This window comes from Choristoneura fumiferana, chromosome 28, assembly GCF_025370935.1.
Source record: "Choristoneura fumiferana chromosome 28, NRCan_CFum_1, whole genome shotgun sequence".
Classification (NCBI taxonomy): domain Eukaryota; kingdom Metazoa; phylum Arthropoda; class Insecta; order Lepidoptera; family Tortricidae; genus Choristoneura; species Choristoneura fumiferana.
Window position 1 is genome coordinate 2,730,573 of NC_133499.1, and position 23,118 is coordinate 2,753,690.

General features: G+C 38.6%; 1 protein-coding gene across 1 annotated transcript in view; it reads left to right on the forward strand.

The window, feature by feature from the left end:
• Syt7 (Synaptotagmin 7) overlaps window positions 1–23,118 on the forward strand; it is a 304,885-nt gene that overhangs the window by 161,841 nt on the left and 119,926 nt on the right. The gene's annotated exons all lie outside the window — the stretch shown is intronic.

The following is a 23,118-nucleotide window of genomic DNA, read 5'->3' on the forward strand; positions in this document are numbered from 1 at the left end:
GATGGATGGACGGACGGAAGGATGGACGGACGGAAGACGGACGGACTGATGGGCGGACGGACGGATGGATGGATGGATGGATGGACGGATGGATGGACGGATGGAAGGACGGATGGATGGACAGATGGATGGACGGACGGACGGACGGACTGATGGACGGACGGACGGATGGACGGAAGGACGGACGGACGGACGGAGGACTGACGGACGGACGGACGGATGGATGGAAGGACGGATGGACGGACGGACGGACGGATGGATGGATGGATGGATGGATGGACGGATGGAAGGACGGATGGATGGACGGACGGACGGACGGACGGACGGACGGACGGACGGACGGACTGATGGACGGACGGACGGACTGATGGACGGACGGACGGATGGATGGATGGACGGAAGGACGGACGGACGGACGGACGGACGGACGGACGGATGGATGGATGGATGGATGGACGGATGGATGGATGGATGGACGGATGGAAGGACGGATGGACGGACGGATGGATGGACGGATGGATGGACGGACGGACGGACGGACTGATGGACGGACGGACGGATGGACGGAAGGACGGACGGACGGACTGATGGACGGACGGACGGATGGACGGATGGACGGATGGACGGAAGGACGGACGGACGGACGGATGGATGGATGATGGATGGATGGATGGATGAATGGATGGATGGATGGATGGATGGATGAAATATTCCTCACATTGTTTGAGAAAAGCACTATACAAGCCTCGGCCAGAACAGGATTGCTGGACTCGTTTTATCCGGCCTCGTCTACGACTCGGCCGTCTACTCCGAACTCGTCCATCAATCCTTACTTCATGGCCTCTGCAGTAATGTACTATTTGACACAGATGATCTTATATATACAAACGTTAATTTAATCCAGGATGTATTTTTGGGAATTTCCATTGGAATTGAGTAAAATCCTGGAATTTCAATTAAACTGCTGTTAACACGTGTAAAGCTGCGGTTATTCGAGCGTTTAAACTGTCTCTTTTTCGTGATTATATTCTTTTTTGAACGGGCTGTAGAATATGATGACATTTACGTCAATTTTTGGACGTCCTGTACATCCACTAGATAATCTAGAAACTATAACAGAATCTTCTACAAAAATGTGCCCACGAAAATCATACTGAATAATGACACCCTCGCGGTTTAAGCTCAAGTGATATTTTTATTTCTCCTATTACCTACTTACTAGTTCTTTGAGTGTTAGAAATTCTGGGTGGTTAAAGGAAACCTTCTGGTGTTGTAAAAAACGCCCCAGCACGTCTTTCATTTTATGATAATGCAAGAGTTTTCTCGATTTGTCGTATCTTCGTCTATCTTATTATTGAAAATGCGAAATTTTATATGAGCCTGTGTGTTCCTTACAAGATTTTATTCAGCTTACCCTTGGTTATTAAATTTGGGTCAAATCTTGTTAGCTAATTTGACCTACTTGGAGTGATCAGATTGACTTGAAATTTGATGCAATTATGCAGATCTGGTGACAAAAGAATAATCTGGTAGCAACATCCTGATGGTCTAGCCAGGATCGTCACCGCAGGAGGGAAAGCTTTAACGCTTTAGATTTCAATGCAAGTACAATCAACAAAAAATACAGTCAGCAAGACAAAGCTTGACTTAATAATGAGTGAAATGATAATTGAGTTTCATTAAGCGAATGATACTTCTTTTAAAGCGATTTATAACCTAACCAAATAAATTTGGATAAACCCCGGCTTTGTCACTTTAAAGTTTAATATCTCAAAAACGGCTGAACGGATTTTGATAAAGAAGTGTCTAAAAACCATTGCTAGAAAAACGAATTTCAAATTTAAAAAAATACCGCATCCAAATCAGTCCACCCGTTTAAGATCTACGGCCACAGACAGAAACACATAGCTGTCAAACTTATAACACCCCTATTTTTGCATCGGGGCGGCATTCAATCTTTAACGGCCGAAAGGATTTGCATGAAATTCATTGTACAATGATCTACATACGACTCTAGTGTTTTAGTGTCCATGCAGTAATAGGAGCTCTCTATAGACTAACCTAATCAACAAAACGTTTGAAAACCCCCGATTTTCAAAGTTTAATATCTCAAAAACGGGTAAAAGTAAAAAGAGCTACGGTGCCTCAGACAGACAGCGTTTAAACTCATAACACCCCTCTTTTTGCGTAGGGGGTTAAAAATGTAACAAGCCATTTCCGCGTGCTAGCGCTTACTTGCGTTATGCAAATTTTTAAATTGCTATGCGAATGAAGTCGTTGCACATTCAAAATGAATGGAGCCGATAAAATCATAGAAAATTGTACCTTAATTTTCAATTCGTCTATTGAATTAAAAGTTCTTACTTTACTAGTTTGAAGTTCAAAATGTAACTAAAGCAGAACGGCGACGCCAATCTTCTTCTTGTATTGCCACTTTATTATCATCAGTTAGCAGTTAAGCAGCTCCAGTAGTGGCGCAGGACCTAAATTTATGATGATGGCACACCACACATTAGATGTCAAATGTTTAAATGAGCAAATAATAATAAAGAGATTAAAACCCAATTTCCAAACAAAACTCCAATTCCAAAACTGCAAAAATTCTTTATTTTGTTGCAAAACCTAACCATAAAAAATTAATTTTTAATATATGCTTTTTTTGCTGACTATAGGTACTTTTTGTTGACTGTACTTGCACTGTCTCCCAAACTACATTCGCATACCAAATTTCAAGTCAATGCTATTAACCGTTGAAGAGTTCCGTCCTGCGGAGACCATCCTCGCCGGACTACCAGGATGCACTACCAGATTATAGTATTCACACGCAATTTACATAAGTATGACAAATTTCTCATTTGATCAAATTTAACTTGCAAGATTTGATACAGACAGACAGACAGACAACGGGACAAGTGAAACTAAATAAAAGCTCGTAAAAATACTTTGAAGGCGCGAGGCCCCTTAGACCGCGAGGCGGTTGTCGGTGACCCACGTTGACCATGTCTAGCGCCGCCTCTGCGTAGTTCTGTAACGCCCAGATTGCTACCACCATCTTGCTCGCTTATCCTGCCGTGAAGCAGCAGTGCTTGCACTGTTGTGTTTCAGCGTGGGGAGTAAGACAGCCGGTGAAATTACTGGGACTTGAGGTATCCCATCTTAGGCCTCTAGGTTGGCAACGCATCTGAAATACCCCTGGTGTTGCAGGTGTCTATGGCCTGTGGTGATTATCTTACCATCAGGAGACCTACTTGCTCGTTTGCCATCCAGTCGAATAAAGAAAAACCTGGCTATGGAGCTTGAGGTCAGAATGACTTAAAATTTACCATACTTATATGTAAGTCGTCTCCGCTCGTCTTGTTCCGATCGTCTTCAACGGTTAATGGAATCAATTTAAAATTTGGTTTACAAATTGTAGTTTGGATGCAAGTACAGTCAACAAAAAATCAGAAAATAAACTTGTATTAAGTACAAATTATTCTTACTTTTTTGTGATAGGTAGATCTTTTTTGTGGTCTGAAAGACGTAGCTGTTTGGTAACTATGGTTACGCAGTTTTTCATAACTAAAGTATGTACCTACATACAGCATTGCAACTGGTCACTCGACTAGGCTTTCACAGCTTGGTGTATGGACTAAGCCCGTCGAACACTGTAAACTTGATCGCTATTCGTAGCCGTCAAACTTTGCCTATTCCCGCAACTCGAATCATATGCAGGGGATACTATGAAACAGTATGGAAAGTACGAAATACTCATATCTTTTTGAAACTCACTTTAAAACTTTGTTTGTTACCTCAGAACTCCGTCATTTATGAACCGCTTTGTAAAATGTTTTTTTCGTTCGTCTAGAAATGCTTTCAATTAGGTCCCATTAGCACCAAATCAGGATCTGATAATTGAATCCTAAGGAAATCGAGGGAAATCTTAAAATATTGTAGGAACGCTGGTAGTAACATTGTTTTCATGGTTTTTTGTAGTCGGTTCTATTTTTTGTTATAAAATTTATAATAAAAGTTTTTTTTTTGCTGATCCTACCAGGTTATTGTATTGTCTCGCAAGTTACATAAGTATACCAAATTTCAAGTCAATCCAACTACTGGAAGTCGGTCGACTTTACCTTGCAATGCAATAACAGACAGACAGACAAACAGACAGACAGATAACAGACAACGGGACAGGTAAAACTAAATAAAAGCTTGTAAAATTTCCTTCTTTGTACATGTATGTATCTTAGAGTTCAATTGTATTTTGTTGGTTCTCTTGTGTACAAGAATGAGCTTACTAACATACAAACAATATAGGCTTGAAATAAAGAATTATTATTATTATTAACACACTGTTATAACTCTTTAGACTGTGTCGTCATCGTAACTCGGCCAAACTGTACCAACCGAATCTCACACTCGCTCGCTTTGAATACGGACTAAAACTGCTTTCTATATAGTGTGGCAAATGCATTTGCGTTCGTCTTATGATTATGTTTTAAATGAGTATGTTTAGGGTGTAGCAAGGTACCCCTTAGGTTTTGCCAGCCGACCCGTCATGGGCAGTGGGACCTCACTAGACAGAGGCCGTTCGTAAACTGTCATCAGTGTGTAGTGTGCACATACACAGCCACTTTATCCTTAGATATATCATGTACTCGTAGGCCTAAGTTGTCATTAATAAACTACTCTTCAACCAAGCTTCAAGCTTCCTTAACGCCCAACACCACAAGACAAGGGCACCAGCAGCTTTTTTACAACCTTTTATTTTACAGTTGTAGTTGTTGTTTTTACAAGCTTTTCTTTAGCTTGCCCGCTGTTTATTTATTTGGGTCAGATTGACTTGAAATTTGACATACTTATGTAAATTTGGTGACAATACAATAATCTGTACAGATACAGTAATCTGGTAATGCCATAAATTGTATCAAAACGGGCTCAGTAGTTTTTCGAAGAAACCGGTAACAGTCCTACACTGTCCCTTTACAAGTTTTTATTTAAATTGCCCTGTTTGTTGTTGTTGTTGGTCAATCTTGTAAGGTTAATTTGACCCACTTTCAGTGCTCGGGTTGACTTGAAATTTGGTATACATATGTAAGTTGGATGGCAATGCAAGCACCGTTAACAAAAAGTACATTTAGCAAAAGAAATTAGTATCAAAAATGAAATTTCTAACAGAACTTATTTTACCATAACTTATTTTATATGCAGTAGATAAAGGTAATGATTAATTTCAATTTTCTTTTCTTTCAGGTAAGCTCCCGTTTGAATCGTTCTCTTTTCGACACTTAGGAAAGTACACAAACTGGATATTTGTATCTCACTCTGGTAATTTGGTATTATTATGTAAACTGAATGACAATGCAATTGCAGTAAAAAAAATCCTACTAATATTATAAATGCGAAAGTTTGTAAGTCTGCTTGTTTGTTTTGTTAAGATTCCGTAGCCAAAATGGCAAAAACGGAACCCTTATAGTTTCGCCATGCCTGTCTGTCTGTCCGTCCGCGGCTTTGGTCAGGGACTATCAATGCTAGAAAGCTGTAATTTTGCACGGATATATAGGTAAACTATGCCGACAAAATGGTACAATTAAAAATTAAAAAAATATTTTTTTTAGGGTACCTCCCATAGACGTTAAGTGGGGGTGATTTTTTTTTCTCATCCTACCCTATACTGTGGGGCATCGTTAGATAGGTCTTTCAAATTTTTCGATTCAGTGATTTGTTTGCGAAATATTCAACTTTAAAGTGCAAATTTTCATTAAAATTGAGCGTGGATGGAAAAATTTGAAAAAATCCAGGATGGTAGTAAGTATATCAAACTTTCAAGGAAAACTATAACAGCTAAGTTTGCTTAAGAATTATAAGTAGTTTATGAGTAAATAGCAGCCTAAGGTATAAAATAAACCTAAACGTGGAAGATTTCGTTTAAAATACGAAATCCTTAGAAAAATATTACTTATGTTTTTCGTAATGGCTACGGAATCCTATTTTATGCGTGTCAGACACACTCTTGGCCAGTTTTTTTATTTGTTTGTTCGTTTGTTACTCCATCCCGTCTAAACGGCAGAACTGATTTCGATAAAATTCATTATAAAGATAGTTTGCGTCTCGGGGAAGGACATAGGATAGTTTTTATCCCAGAAAATTGCTTAGCTCCCGCGGGACAATGAAACCGAATTGTACGCGGACGGAGTCGCGGGTAACGGCTAGTTAAAAAAATATTTTTAACACAAACTCATTTCTATCGTTTGTTAAAGCCCTAATACCATATTGAGTATTCTTCGCCAATACTTAATTCATGAAAGCAACATGACCGAAGCCTTCAAATTTGTGTTCATCATTTTGTTAAAGTCCATTGAATTTTTCCAATGGAGCTTGAAAGCTTCCGAGACCGTACTCAGAGCTTTTTATTTGTTTACGTTTTGACAACGAGGCTTTATCAGCCCTCACGATATCCTGTTCGAGCTCGCGCTGACAAAAAAGTGAAGGTAATTGGACGGTTTCAAAGGTGCTTTTTAAACGAAGCTTTTCTCTTAGAATAAGCTGCACCATGGGAAGAAATAATTATGTGGATGCGCATAATGTTAACTGCTACAGACATTAAATATTTTGCAGATGTTCATTTATTTAAAGTACATCCACATCATTGTATATTTCAATTTTAGCTAGATATAAACAAGTTACAGGCACTTTATAACAATGTTACGATTAGGTAGGTACAATAAGTAAAAAAAATGTTAGCCATCATCCATCATCATCCATTCATTTCTATCCAATTATCCAAAGAAGAATACATTCGAACATAATTCAGTCAAAAATATCATGCGAGATAAATAAATAAAATAAATATACATGAAATTCAATACAAATGTTTAGTTTAGATTAGGTTTTTCAATTATTCTGTTGTATTCTTGGTTGCCCTGAAAACCAACGCCATGACTGAAGAAATTCAGCTATCGGAATTTTCTGAGTGGGATCCATTTTGGTGCTTTATTAACTACTGTTATGTTTAGATTAAGATTTCATGTACAAACTTTTTTAACACCAAATAAATCAATTCTATTCTATTCTGTTTTATTCTATTCAAATAAAGTTATCTTACTGCGATTTGAAACATCGGTTTTATATTAATTTAGGTGTCAGTTCACTTCATCATTTTGTAACTTTCATGGACGTAGGTACTGATGGTGACACGCAATGATGTATTCAATAATATTCGTCAATTCATTTTGAACGACAGAAAATTAGAATGATGAACTTAAGAGCGTTTATACCTGCTGAGCTGGCAACGTTGCATTTTTGTTAGTTTTTCTCGATTATTCCACAAAATTGAAAGAAAATTAAAAATGTGGTCTGATAAATCTCTTCTTAATATATAAGTTAATGTGTCTACTCCAATAATTATTCGTGATAGTTATAAACATTTGTTCGTTTTTAAAGAATATAAAAGTCTATCACGAATGACAGACATGGCAGACAGACAGACAGACAGATATGGCGAAACTATATAAGGGTCCGTTTTTGCCATTTTGGCTACGGAACCCTAAAAATGCAACGTTTCCAGCTCAACAGGTATAAACGCTCTTAACTGACATGCAGAATGAGCGTTGGACCGAGGATACTAATTCTACACCTATTACCTGATCCTCAACGGAGAACGTACACATACATTCATTACAAGTTAAATAAAAGCTTGTAATAATAAACTATAATTAACAATTAACCAATCTCGACTAATATCAATAGTCATAACGAAAATCTAATTCAGCATTTCCCAGTTATGTTTATGGCCGCCACACGCCTCCGATTGGACGCATAAAACCAACTATTGGCGTTTTATGAGTGCCATAAAAAGGAAGCGGCGTCTGTAGACTTAACAAAGAGGTTATAGGTGATATGAAAAATGCCTGTTGCTGTGTCCTTAGCAGGTCAATAAATAAATATCCGAACATCAAACAGCCTTTTACATCATTTTATTTAACTTAATGTATGCTGCCTGCGACTCTGCAGTATATATGTCGGCGGCCGATCGTAAAATCCGCAGATCACGAAATTCCTAGGCATATCGTGAAACGCCGCCATTTCATGATATGCCTAAACGTTGGCCGGCAGCGGCCGGCGAAGTGCCAGAACCGATATGGCAGCGTTTCATGATATGCCTAGGAATTTCATGATCTGCCTAAACTGGCCAAATCATGAAATGGCGGCGTTTCATGATATGCCTAGGAATTTCATGATCTGCCTAAACGTCACTAGGCAAATCGCTAAACGGTGAGTTATGAACGATATGGCGGATGTCCCTTAGCCAATTCATGAAATGGCGGCATTTCACGATATGCCTAGGAATTTCGTGATCTGGCGGATTTTACGATCGGCCGCCGACATATACATAGTTGGACTATACATGTTTGGGTCAAATCCTGCAAGTGAATTTACACCAGCTTCATTTGTTTTGCTAACTAAAACAGAATGTCGATTTACTCGTAGTACTTCTCCCCGGCACAACAGCTTCAGTGTGCGCCAAATGCACAAAAGTATAATAAATCAGTGGCCGTTCAACCCTATCGCACAATCGAGAATTAAGTACTGTTAAAAGTTACGCACAATAGGGTTGTCAAAAACAAAGAGCGGTCCATGAGCCATTATTCCTGCAGTTATTTTGTGAAGAAATGATAAATTGATCAATTTGGCGTTCCCCGAGGTATCGAGAACCATTACGATGTACAATTTGCTGATCAAAATTTCGATACTTAATTCTAAATTATGTACAAACATTGATATTTTGAATGCATAAATGAATTATGTTTATATTTCTATCCTTCTATTGAATACCTATTTACAAGCAATTTTTGTGTATTTATTCATTATTTTACAAGCTTTTATTATTACCCTGTTTGTTTTTGTTGTTGTTGTTGGGTCAAATCTTGCAAGTTCATTTTGACCCACTTCCAGTGATCAGATTAACTTGAAATTGGGTATCATACATCAAGTTAGATGACATTGTAAGTACAATTAACAAAAAATATGGCCATCAAATAAACCTTCAGCAAGAATCTTGTTTTTTTTTCCACTGGATGGCAAACTAGCAAGTGGGTCTCCTGATGGTAAGAGATCACCACCGTCCATAAACATCTGCAACACCAGGGGTGTTGTAGATGCATTGCCAACCTAGAGGCCTAAGATAGGATACCTCAAGTGCCAGTAATTTCACCGGCTGTCTTACTCTCCACACGAAACACAACAATAAGCAATCTGAGATATGTATGCATAGGAAAAATTCGTGTCTAGATTCCTCTCCAGCGGTGGTGTAGGGGTTATAGCACGCAGCACGGATTGCTGAGGACCTGGGTTCGATTCCCAGCGCTGGTCTCTTTTTCTGGTTTTTCTGTGCATCCATGTCTCAGTTTGTATTTTCGATACAACAGTGAAAATGAAAAAATGAAAATGAAAATGTGTTTATTTAAAAATATACAGTGGTTGACAAGAATTACCAGGGGTCCCCGCACTAGGCTTCGCCTGTAACGCGGGGAACCAGTTAAAATTATATTATATTATTAATTCAGGTTATAACTGGCTTAACTAGGATACAAAACCTTAGTTTAGCTATAAAACTTACTTAAAACAAAGGAATCACAATATGGTAGTCAGATCACATAAATATAGGTTACAAAGTGCTTAAGAGATCGTATCTAAAATTGCTTCAGTGTCATCGTAACTCAAGGAATGCAGTAGTTTCATAAGTTTTCTTTTTGCTTCCTTTAGGGTTTACAACAGTACAAGCAATGTATGTTTTTTTGCAAGAGAGAGCTGTGTTCCCTGATTGTTACAATCTGGCCGTCTTCAAATCTAGGGTGAACGGGCATTTGTTGGGCATACGACACGTCATCATCATCATCATGTCAGCCGAAAGACGTCCACTGCTGGACATAGGCCTCCCCCAAGGCTCTCCACTCAGACCGGTCTTGTGCTTTCCGCATCCACCGCGATCCCGCGATCTTCAACAAGTCGTCGCTCCATCTTGTTTGAGGCCTACCGACAGCTCGTCTCCCGGTCCGCGGACGCCATTCGAGAACCTTCTGACCCCATCGGCCATCAGTCCTGCGAGCAATGTGCCCCACCCACTGCCACTTCAGTTTCGCAATTCTCGGGCTATGTCGGTAACCTTACGACACGTGCTTCATCTGAATCCACATCTTCGCTCACCATCAGGCGAGATTGAGGTCAAACGCAAACGTAGAACCCGGCCAAGTGCGAGATGGACTCGCGCACGAAGGGTTCCGTATTATCTATACAACATTAGGCATTAGCAGAAAAACGGCGAAATAATTAAGTATTTTTGTATGGGACCCTCCCTAAACATTTTTTTTATTTAATTTAATTGCTTATTTTTTAAAGTAATTATACAACTATATATTTTCTGAATATTTCAAGCGTCTACCTGATGCAAAAAAACGTCAAAAAATCACGTTTGTTTGAAGGTGTTAAATATTTATTTTACTCTATTTTTATTAGTAGGTATTTGTTGTTATAGCGGCCACAATAATAGTAATAGTAATTATTTAATTCGTCAAGGTACTAAAAGTTGCCAAATGGAACCACTAAACATCGATCAAATAGCAATCCAACCCCTTTTAATTTAATTGAAATATAATCTTAAAAGCAATTAGAGGTTGCAAACAAAATCTCGCGATTGTTTTCAACGCTTAAATACCGAGCTGGGATCGGCTTAGACTTGTTACATAATGGATGGTATCATAACACACAGATCTGAAGAATCACGATCAAACTCGGTCTTTGACAGCCTTTTATTTTGCTATCGTATTTTGTCGAATATGTAAGCTGGCAATATAAATACGAACTTTTTAGGGTTCCGGAGCCAAAATGGCAAAAACGGAACCCTTATAGTTTCGCCATGTCTGTCTGTCTGTCCGTCCGTCCGTCCGCGGCTTTGCTCAGGGACTATCAATGCTAGAAAGCTGTAATTTTGCATGGATATATATATGTAAACTATGCCGACAAAATGGTACAATAAAAAAAATTTTTTTTTGTTTACCTCCCATAGACGTAAAGTGGGGAGATATTTTTCTCATCCAACCCTATAGTGTGGGGTATCGTTGGATAGGTCTTTTGCTAAGACGATTTTTCGGTTTATTGATTTTTTTGCGAAATATTCAACTTTAAAGTGCACATTTTCATTAAAATCGAGCGTCGCCCCCCCTCTAAAATCTAAAATGGTGGGTGGGAAAATTGAAAAAATTCAGGATGGTAGTAAGTATATCAAACTTTCAAGGAAGACTATAACGGCTAAGTATTAGTAGTTTTACTCTTAAATAGCAGCCTAAGGTAATCTTAAATCATCTATCTACCAAATTTCATCTTAATCAATTCAACAGTTTAGGAGTGAAGAGTTAAGAAACAACTTATTTTAGCCTTTATTGAAGTAAGGATAAGGATATCCTACTTCCTACTAATATTATAAATGTGAAAGTTTGTGAGTGATGAGTGAGTGAGTGAGTATGTTTGTTACTTCCTCACGCTGAAACGGCTGGACATATTTGGATGAAATTTGGTAAAAAGTTAGTTTATAACCTGTACTAAAGCATAAAATACTTCTTAATTCGATATTCCCACGGGATAGGGATAAAATCTCTAAATAACAACCGCTGGGCTTAGAGTTATGAAATTTGGTATTAAGGTAGCTAGACGTCTGGAATAACACATATATGCTACTTTTTATCCAGATATTCCCACAGAATAGTGTTAAAATGTCGAACTAATAACCTCTGGGCTAAGAGTCATTAAATTTGGTATGTAGATAGCTGGACATCTGGAATAACACATAGGTTATTTTTTATCTCGATATTCTCACGGGATAGGGGTAAAATCTCGAAATAACAACCGCTGGGTTTAGAATTATAAAATTTAGCATGGGTGTTTTAATTTAACGTCAATGAAAACCATGATGTAAATTTAGGGAATTCCCACGGGAATTTAATAAAATCCCGGAATTTCAATTCAACTGCTGTATCGAATGATTTACGCGTGCAAATCCGCGGGTAAACGCTAGTTTCTTTATACGAACTTATTCAGGCTAAGATCGTTTCACGCAAAGCCCGTGTGTCCCCAAACAGCCAAAGCCAGCAATTGTTTGCTACCGACGCGTATTGGCACTTCGTGAATTATCGTAGACCTGGCGTTACCGAGTGGGTGTTTTGTGACAGCGCCCTCTGTTGGTGACTAGTAGACACAAATAGTTGAGGACGGTCGAAGGACTATTGCTTTATTAATTAACCTTGGTGAAAGAACTTTTAAAATCAGACTCGAAGTTGAATTCACTTATTTCTATCCCACGGGAATTTTGCATTTTCCCGAAGAAGAGTAGTCTATACTAATGAGGATTAGTGTAGCTTTCTATTGGTGAAAGAAATTTTAAAATCAGCCCCGAAGTTGAATTCAGTTTTTTCTATCCCATAGGAATTTTGTAATTTCCCGGAGAAAAAGTAGCCTTTGTCATAACACATAATATGTGAGATTTTTTTAAATCAGCTGCGAAATTCAATTAATTTATTTCTATCCCGAGGGAATTTAGCATTATCCCGGATATAAAGTAACCTATGTCAATCATGGATAGTGTAGCTGCTCTTACTAACGGTGAAAGAATTTTTATAAGTTTTTTCAAAGAGATTCGACTAGAAACAAAGAAATGAAAAAAGTTTAGATATTTCCCTATCTCGTGGGAATTCCGAAAAATCCTTTCTTAGTTGCACCTCTACAACACTCGAAGTACATGTATACCAAATTTCAAGTTTCTAGCACCAGTAGTTTAGGCTGTGCGTTGTCTGTCAGTCAGTCAGTCACGGTACTGTTTTATAGGTATAGATAGCATACCAAACAGTAGTGGAAATCGATCTATCATTGAAAATCTTCATCATCATCATCACCAGCCCAACATAGTCCACTGCTGAAGATAGGCCTCTCCAATCGCGCGCCACTGAGCACGATCCTCGGCCACTCACAATCATTTCTTCCCAGCCACCTTTTGAAGATCAACATTCCACCTAGTATGAGGATGTCCGGCGCCACGCTTGCCTGCTTGCTTGAAAATCGGTTCTCTGTCGTTTGGGCAAAATATTTTTCGCCAAATGTTTAATTTGGCAAATTTTTCATTTCCCAAATATCAAATTTCTCCGAAACCATATTATTTTTACAGGTAATTGGGAAATGAAACATTTGGCGAAAAGTATTATGCCCAAACGGTAGTACACCTTGAAACTTCAAACTCAAACTTGAAAATCTTATCGTGCCATATTTACATAGACAATGCCCTGAGATTGACAAAACCTTTGACGGAATCACCCCTCCTGTTCGTGGAGGTTAAAGTTACAAACAAACGAGGCAAGTAAGACAAGAGAGCTTTAAGCGCAAAGCAAAACTTGATCGTATTGTCTGTTTTTAGTCTTTACAAATAACTTTAAGCAAAACTTTCAAAACTGGACTGGTCGGTCTCGGTTATTTTATCAGACCTCAAAAACAGGAGGTTCCAAATTTAATACCAAACAAATCTGATCACGCGGTTTTGTCCGCGCTTGAAATAGAAACATTTTTAAACTAGAAAATTTGAAAAACCCCTGACATTGTAATTTTAAAGCTCAATGGCTCAAAAACGAAACCAATTTCAATAAAACATAGCTAAAATCATAAAGAAACACGCTTTCAGGTTAAAAAAAAAACTAAACCGAAATCCATGTAGGTGAAATTGTATAGCCAGTCTACTTCTAATGAACTACAAACCTTGCTCACGCGCACCTCATCATAGCTAAGTAAGTCTATGCTACAAATCGTAGATCCTCCACCTCCATATCGTCAGAACACACACAAAGTCAACCAGAACTTATCATCAAAGCAACACAACCGACAGAGTCTACTTCTGATCTATTGGTAAAGGAAAGGAGCTAGTGCAATGAGGTAGCGCAACTTATTTTTATTTTTTATTTTAAAATGACCCAGAAAGTCCCTTCTTTTAGTTAAGTCAAGGGGGAAAACATTCAAATATTTGTATGAACTGACGTCAAACGTTCATTTTAATAATATTGCAAGATATAAAGGCATCTTAACAAAACAGCCGTTTCCTTTACAAAATAGGCCTTTTGCAGAAGCAACAATATGCTTTAACTCCAGAATTATTGTGACCCTTGTTCCTTTGAAATAAGCTTTAAAATCCACAGTCACGCAAGCACAGTAAAGTTGCAGACAATGTTGGCAATCCTGCACCAAATGGGGGTATTTTGTTCGTAGTTCTGTTTTAAAGATAAGTTTTTGCGATGAATTGTCGCCACGCGTCGCGTTTTGATGGTCGTTTATACATTAAAATATATACATAAAAACGCGTATACGTGTATATACGTGTCGGACACGCCCAAGATATTTCTGTAGCCATAACGAAGAAATCAAGTAATATCGTTCAGAAGATTTTGTTACTAAATAAAATGTTATTTTCAGTAAATGCCGTACAATAATAAATTGACAGCACATTGACAAATATTTATTTTAAAGAGGTCAAATTATTTTAAAAAATAAATTTTGCCCTCTGTCTATCATAAAATAGCGATAACACCACCATGTCACCACACTGACTCAAACACTGTGGGTATCTATATTCTAAACTAGCTGTTGCCCGCGACTCCATCTGTGTAGAAATTGCTTATCGCTATTCCGCTAAACCCCCGTGTGGTGTCGGGTTAGAATTACACCTCTCCATTTCTTCCGTGGATGTCGTAAGAGGCAACTGAGGATATAGGTTAAAGTATACCGTAGGCGACAAGCTGGCAACCTGTCACTTTGTACCGTTTTTGTCAAACTTAAAACCGCAACTTGCTAAAAGTGGCTCCGGTGCGGTAACGTTTCGTGTGCTCTGCCTACCCCATTTGGGAATACAGGTGTGATATTTGTGTGTGTTGTATGTATTCCGCTGAAACTATGCATTTATCCGAGGTCAAAAAGTAGCCTATGTACTTTCTCGGGACTCCAACTATCTTCATACCGAATTCCATCTAAATCGCTGTAGCGGTTGAAGCGTGAAAGGTAACAGACAGACTGACAAACAGACAGGGTTACTTTCACATTTATAATATTAGTAGGGATTAGAATTATTTTAAAATGTTACAAAACGCAATTACTTTAGTTATGCGAGTAGAATTGAACGTTGCATCTAAAACGTTTGACGACGGCGCTGCCCTCCCATCAAAATTAATGTGACATTAAATTGACATTGATCAAAAATAATGTATTGTATTGATTTCTAATGTATTGTTATTATTACTTCCTACATCAATAAATCAATTGTTCAATAAAATATGACTGAGTAGAGGCTAAAGTAAAGAGTAAAGGTAGGTAAGAGGTAAGGTGGGTAGAGGGTAAAGTTGTTTAATTCGGAACACGAGTTAAGCTTCAATTCACTTAAAAGTCTGAAAATTACACTGAATATAATTATAAAGGAAACTCGACAAAACGAATCGCAAAAAAATCCAGAACAGCAATAGAATTTTACTAAAGCTTAAGTAAATGAATTTTAACTTTAGTAAAACTTTAACCAGGACTTTCACTCCTACAGTTAACGCATACGTATTGTATTATGTTGACAAGGTAATATTGCTTAAGACCTTTTTATTCAAAGAAAGAGAGCAAATAAACACAAAAGAGAACATTACGTGAAGTCGACAAGCGCTGAAAGCTGATTATCGAGGATTCTCGAACATGGCCCCATTGTCGCATATTTCAAGTCCCATCGGTATAATTTCTACTTTGATTTTCCGAATACATCAACTGTTCGGTTACAACTTTCTTTTTGTCATTAGCTTTCGGTGATTCAAGTGTAACATCGTACTGGTAGCGTTTAGTTACTGTTTCATTTTTATTTAATAAAAAAATAATCCACATTGAACACGAAATGAAGTTATTCATTAGAGAAGGGAGCCCGTCCTATCGCCTAACATTATATGTTTCCATGATCGATTATCCTTACACTTGAAACTGAAAGTATTTCAGAACAAGTCATGCGTTGATTAATCAAAATGCGTTAGTTAAGGTGAGGTTTATTTTATAAATTACCTATAAAGTTGATGATTTCAATAATATCTAATTAACAATTAGGGCAATCGACAATGGAACTAACATTACATTAGGACAAACAATCATTCGGCGATACGATATAGACCCATTAGAGAACCATGTTTGTCGACATAGCTCAGCGAATCAGCAAGCTGAAGTGGCAGTGAGTAAGTCATTATATGCTGCTGATGTATAGTTAACTATTGGAGTGGACTAGTTCTTGAATAGAGATCATTCTTGAATATAGTTCTTTAATAGAGATCGCGAGTCGGCAAACAGTGTTAGTCACTCGCTATCGATAGCAAAAGGGAACCATGATATTTGTAAGACGGCAAGATCTTATATATCGATATCAGTTAAGAAAAATTTTCTACTTGAAACACGCCAAGCCACTTTGATTTCATTTGAACACAAGGGGCTAGTTTGATAGAATTAAAATGGTAACAAAAACACAAATATTCATAGCTCGATTGAGAAAATGAAGTTAAAAATTAGGTAGTTTATGAAGGCAGGTATTTCACTGGCACGGATGGTCTAAAACAATAAGGACATGGCGTTAAAATTGTTTTCCAAAGTAGCCCCTGTATTTAAAAAAACCGCATTTAACGGTATGCAAGATAATGAATACCATGGAAAAGAGGTCAAAAGGGCCTAGTTAACGAAATATACGTGCGCCAACTGTAATAAAAAGCTCAAATTAAAAACCTAAATTATAATGCTGTATATGTGTATTACCTATTAGGGCGGACTAGTTCCTGAATAAAGATCGCGAGTCAGCAAACATTATTAACGTTATTTAGTTGCTCTTTATAGGTAGCAAAGTGGAACGATGTTATTTTTAAAGCAACAAGATCGTAGTTGACTACAAGTTTTTACATCAAACACCATCATTATTATCATATATTTAAGAGCGTAGCTCTTGTCGGTGGGGTAATCGCCATTCGGTACGCCTCTCTGCTAATACTTTGAGCTCCTGATACGACATTACATTGACCTTCTCTTTGGCTTAATCCCTAAACGCACGTCTCGGTCTTCCCCTGCCTCTCCTGCCCTCTATAATTTCCTTCGATTATTGTTCTTATGTAACTGTCATGTCGAATCAGGTGCCCCAGCATAGTCCCTCTTCTATTGTCATACGTCATAATACTTATAAGTGAAACACGCCACCAGAAAAATATCATCATCATGTCATCATATCATTCTCATGTTATTCTTGTTAGATTTAATTAGTGGTGTTGTTTACAATATATCGTCGCTTCGGAGGTAAAGATACTAAAGCGACATTTGGCCAACTTTACAGGAGAGCGATTTAAAGTTTTTTTTGACGAAAAAAATTCATAACTCGTTTCTTTGTGAACACATTCTAGAATTTCTAAGACTGTATGAAAGTCAATTCAGCATACTATGATCTGAAATGTATAATTTTGACCTAAGTACAATAGTTCAGGAGATAGGTGGCGCTTTAGTCATTAGTCTTCAACTTTTTGAGACAACGCAATAAGGTAAAAGGACTAAACGTAAGAATTGGTTTAATATATCATAATTTCAGATGACTAACGGGATATTTATTCTAGTTTTTTTATCTTCAATTTACTTAATGGCGTTGATCAATTTCTTATCAAACTGTGTTTAATGCTTATTCACCAATAATCAAGCTATTTTACAACTGCATAATGCTTAAGCACCCTTAAATGATAATCATAAAACAATACAAATACTTAATAGACTTGCAAGTTAAATGATTTGAAATACAAAATACTTATTTTTACTAAAAGGACCGTCTGCAGGGATAATACGAAACTCGAAACTCGAAGTTCGTATCGTACCGTCCCTCTCGCTCTCGTATTAAATAGTATAATTGTCAGAGGGACCGCACGACACGAACTTCGACTTTAATCAATATTACTAAATTCAAAGGAAACACAGGAAATCGTAGAAACTTTTATGTTTTATTTGACATTGGTTCTTGTTATCGTGTTATCTGCCTATCGTCAACTATTGGGGGATAGAGTTGTTCGCGTCCGTGGGCTTTAGCTCTAGTTGCCCACACGTGTCCCCTAGGTAGCGCCAAATGAACAACCTCATTCCTGGTGGTAGGCTTCGGCAGCGGTTTGTCACCACCCACCTAACTAAGTTATGCTGCAAAACGGTCTTGGCCGTGTTCCAGCATATTAAAGTTAGGAGTAGCCATGTGGAGGGCCGGGTCTGGGCAGGGACTTGCGTGCAAACCAGTTTCGGTACCGTCAATTTGCTGCACCGGGTGCCTGTTCGTGGAGGGTAGCGGAATCTGAAGCGCGGTGCTCCGCTGGCCGACCGCAGTTAGTAGGGGGCCCAAGTAGAGGTTTCGCCAACTTTGAAAGGCTGCCCCGCTAACTTGCGAAAAAACCCGAAGATGTGCTGTAGTGCCGGTTGGCGACCGGAGAGAGGACCCGAAAGCCGTCTTTGGGGGGGTTTGGGCATCCCCGCAGTCACCAGACCGGGCTCCTTGTGTTGTGGATCACTTTCGTGTGCTGCTGGGTTAGCAGCACTGTGTCTGTTCAACTACCGTCTTTTCTAACCTATTCACTTTTGTCTTTCTCATCTCCTTCTTCTTTTCTTCCGGTGAAATTACTGCAATGGCACGTGAGGTATCCCATCTTAGGCCTCTAGGTTGGCAACGCGTCTGCAATACCCCTGGTTTGCAGATGTTTATGGGCGGTGGTGATCTCTTGCCATCAGGAGACCAGGATACCCAGACGCAGATAAAATGTCCCTTAGACACGGCGTACTCGCACTACCCACACTACCCACATACCATCAGGAGACCCACTTGCTCGTTGCCATCCAGTCGTATAAAAAAAAAAAAAAAAAAAAAACCCAGGGTACAGCCTGGAGCATACATTTAAGCCACGTGCTGGGGTCTGCTTGTACGTTCGTGATGACATCTGTACTCAGCGTCTCCACAACCTTGAGGATCCTAGCTTTTCCATTCTTTGGCTACTGATGGACACTGGTGTTGAACAAACGGTTTACGCTCTAAGCTATATATCGGTCGCACAGCGGTGACTTGAAAACGACCAGGGTCTTTGATCACCTCAGTGTTACAGCACGGCGTGTGGTTCAACAACGGTATCCGCGTGCGTAGTTGGTTTCCTTGGGGGACTTTAATGCTCACCGCGAGGACTGGTTGTTCCCGTATCAAGTCAGAGTCACGGACCATGCAGGAAGAGAAGCGCGCAAGTTTGCGCTTTCGCTAGATCTCACCCAGCTGGTTAAGCAGCCGACTCTCATACCGGATGTTGCCTTGCACACGCCTAATTGCTTGGACCTTCTGCTGACGACTGATCCAGACAGGTACAATGTGTCGGTGTCTTCCCCTCTGGGTACTTCTGACCATTGTCTGGTGAAATTTGTGTCGCAGTACTCTCTTCCCGATTGCTCAATCGGTACTCTGCAAGTATGGCGATACAAGTAAGCAGATTGGGATGAGATGCGTCATTTCTTTGCTTCCTATCCATGGCAGAAAACTTGCTTTCCCAGTGACGATTCGTCGAGCTGCGCAGAAGCTGTTACCGATGTGTTGCATCAGAGTATGGAATATTTCATTCCTTTCTCTGACGTATCCACTGGTGGCAAATCTCGCCCATGGTTTAACGCTGAGTGCGCTCAAGCTGAAGCAATTAAGCACTCTACTTGCTTACTTACTATGGGGCTGATGCTCGATGTCGCAAAGCTCCGGACAGGACGTACACGTTAAGAAACAGCTCTTCAACCAAAGCTGCCATGTCCTGCAAAAAGGTCATACGGAAAGCGCGATTCCTCCATGTTGGTTGTATCGGTGCCAAATTTGCTTTCTACCCCTCTGAGAGTAAAGAAAAAGAAAAGAAATAAGAAAAGAAATAAAGAAAATACATTCCATAAGCGTTTTCGTCCTTAGCCAAATCGGTGGAGTCCAATTTCTGTCGTCCGTGACTGCCACCACTGCTGAAGTCGGATAAGTCGCTAGCTCACACTGCAGCGGAAAGGGCAAACCTGTTTGTCTCTCTGTTTGCGGAAAATTCGCGTCTTGATGATGGTAGTGCAGCTCCTCCCTCCATTCCTCACTGTGATACGTTTAAGCAGGAGGTCGAAATACACCAAATAGAGGTTTTAAGAACGCTGCGTTTCTGGACGTGAATAAAACTAGTAATAAACTATACCTGGAATTGTTTTAAAGACCTGTGCTCCGGACTGTCTCCGGTTTTGACACGTCTGTTCAGACTCTCCCTCAAGATGAGGTAGGTCCGGTATCGTGGAAGATTGCTAATGTGCAGCCAGTACTACCCAAAAAGGGCAGTCGTGCCGACCCGTCGAACTATTGGCCTATCTCAATCACCTCCATACTATGTAAGGTAATGGAGCGTGTATTGAATGCTAAGTTCCTGGTTGGTATATCTAGAAGGTAAGGTCCTGTATGAAATACTTCTGTCGCCTTTGGACGGTTCCGCCAAGTATCAGTTAGCCTCATTGGATTCGGTGGAGCGCCGGGCCCGAAGACTCTTCGGTGACAGTCGCTGATCAGGAACAGGCTACGTAGCCTCAAGAACCATCGTACAGTTGCTTGTCTGTCTGTTTTTTTTTTTTTTATATAGTACTTAAGTTGCATGTTATCTCATGTTTTATTTCAAATGAGATCACAGCAGATTTGTTTTTATATAGTAAAGCCTGGACGTTTAAATAGCTAGATGTCAATTCATCATATTTCTATATCATACCCTATTTTCGATACATAGAAGTCTCACAATAAGGTTACCTTTTTATCATGTTCCTTCGTACCTAACTCTAATAACAGTCAATAGAGTTAGTGCACATAATCATAATAATTATTCGTTTACAAACATACCTTTCGTAATCACAATCAATTATTACAGGTATAGTTGCCAACACGCTCTATTATTGCGTTGATATAAAAGACGCGCATAGTACCTTACCTATCCTTGGTAAAGTGATTGTAACTTAAATTCCTAAGATTAAAGTCCAGATTACTTTGGCATGATATCTACAATTCGTATGAAAATATCGTGGCTACTTTTACTAACTGGCCAATATAATTGATTTTTCGTAAAAGAAAAATACCTAAACACTTCTTTTTTGACAATAAAATGACAGATTATTGACTTAACTGGACCAAACATAATCCTTTAATATTATGTTTTTTACTAATTTAAATATTTCTTTCTTTTGCTATGTTGTAATGACGCTAATACACCACAGATTCTGTTAACTGTTTTGTACTAAATACTCAAACGACTTAAATATATTCTTATCAGTTTAACCAAAATACTAAACGCATCCAAAACTTCAGAATAGACTGGAACAATTTACTAAAGCGACGAAGAATCATATTTCTTGATATGCACAGAGTACTAAAACGCCAAATGTATTTAAAGGTGAAGAATTACAAATGACTTAACAATATAAACGTGTAGAATCTAAAACAGGTAAAAGCACTAAAGAGAAAATACTCAATTTAAGCGTCGGATTAGTAAGAAGTGTCCCAAATTTCACTGATTTTTCAGGGACTAAAGCGCCAAAAAGTCCTCTGATCGTCCCGAAACCCCGATAGATCGATGCAGAAAAATTCGCTGATTCCGGTGGTATATATAACTCAATTTGGCCCAAAGTGTCGCTTTAGTATCTTTACCTCCGAAGCGACGATATATTAAATAAATAAATAAATAAGTATGTAAATGTGCAGGATAATGAATAACACGTAAAAGATGAAAGAGTAGACAGGCCTAAGTGACGAAACATAAGCGTTGCAACTACCTATGTATCAAGCGATACCCTAAAGCGTACATACTGGTAGGCTATATACAGTGTCGTTATACTGCGATACACTACACTACTCAATAGAATCACCCACACGTGTGTGTGTGTGTGTGTGTGTGTGTGTGTGTGTGTGTGATGCGAGGAGTCTGATATGTGAATATAATAATACCGGTGCGCGTTCGTAACGTTTTATATTTTATTTTCACCGCAAACGTAACCGGAGATATCAACATCCGATAAATCGTTTATTTTTATATTCATGCCTTATTTCCCTCGAGGTGCGTTGGAACATAATCTTTCAACGTGTCTGTAGACATGAGCTGTTCAAGATAGATTAGTCCTTGAAATTTATACTTTACAAGTTACACGCAGCGTCGCACGCGTAAATCAGTGACAAAGTGTTGTGACTATACCCAGCGGATGAGATTTCGAGATAAAATGTAGCGTATGTATTATTCGAGATGTCTAGTTATCTACATTCCAACATTTTCAAATTTGTACATCCATTCTAGCGAGAAGAAGAAACAAAATAAAATTCCCATCGGGATTCCCGAAAATTACATCGCGGTTTCCATTGACGTTATATTAAAAACAACCATGCTAAATTTCATTATTTTAAACCAAGCGGTTGTAATATAAAGTTTTGTCCCTATCTCGTGAGAATATCGGGATAGAAAGTAGTCTTTGTGTTATTCTAGATCACCAGCTATCTTCCTACCAAAGTAACAAACATACACACTCACTCACACGTACTCAGAAGCTTTCGCATTTATAATATTTATGCAACGCATATACAATACAATACAATAACTCTTTATTGCACACCAACACAAATCAAGCAGTAGGTACAGAAAACACAGGTATATACTAAGAGGTTTACCATATACATATTTCAATTTACTAGCTGATAATTTTCATTGCACCATTTTTGCTATATCTGGTTCTTACGTTTTGCTGTGTCTCACAAAACCACACCTATGTGAAACCCTAATGAGCTCAAATATGTTAATATTATGTTTTGGGGTTAAAATACCAAGCTTCCGGATCCATTAAAAGATCATCTAAAAGCCATTATTATATAATATAATATTAATTTGTATTGTCATCAGAATTGCACAAAATTGCCTAGGTTCATGTCAATACCGCAATTAAAATTAGATACATAGAGATCCAAAACACAACACCATCATTTTGCGTTTTCACTTTTGACTACAATTATTAATTCCAGATTTGAAA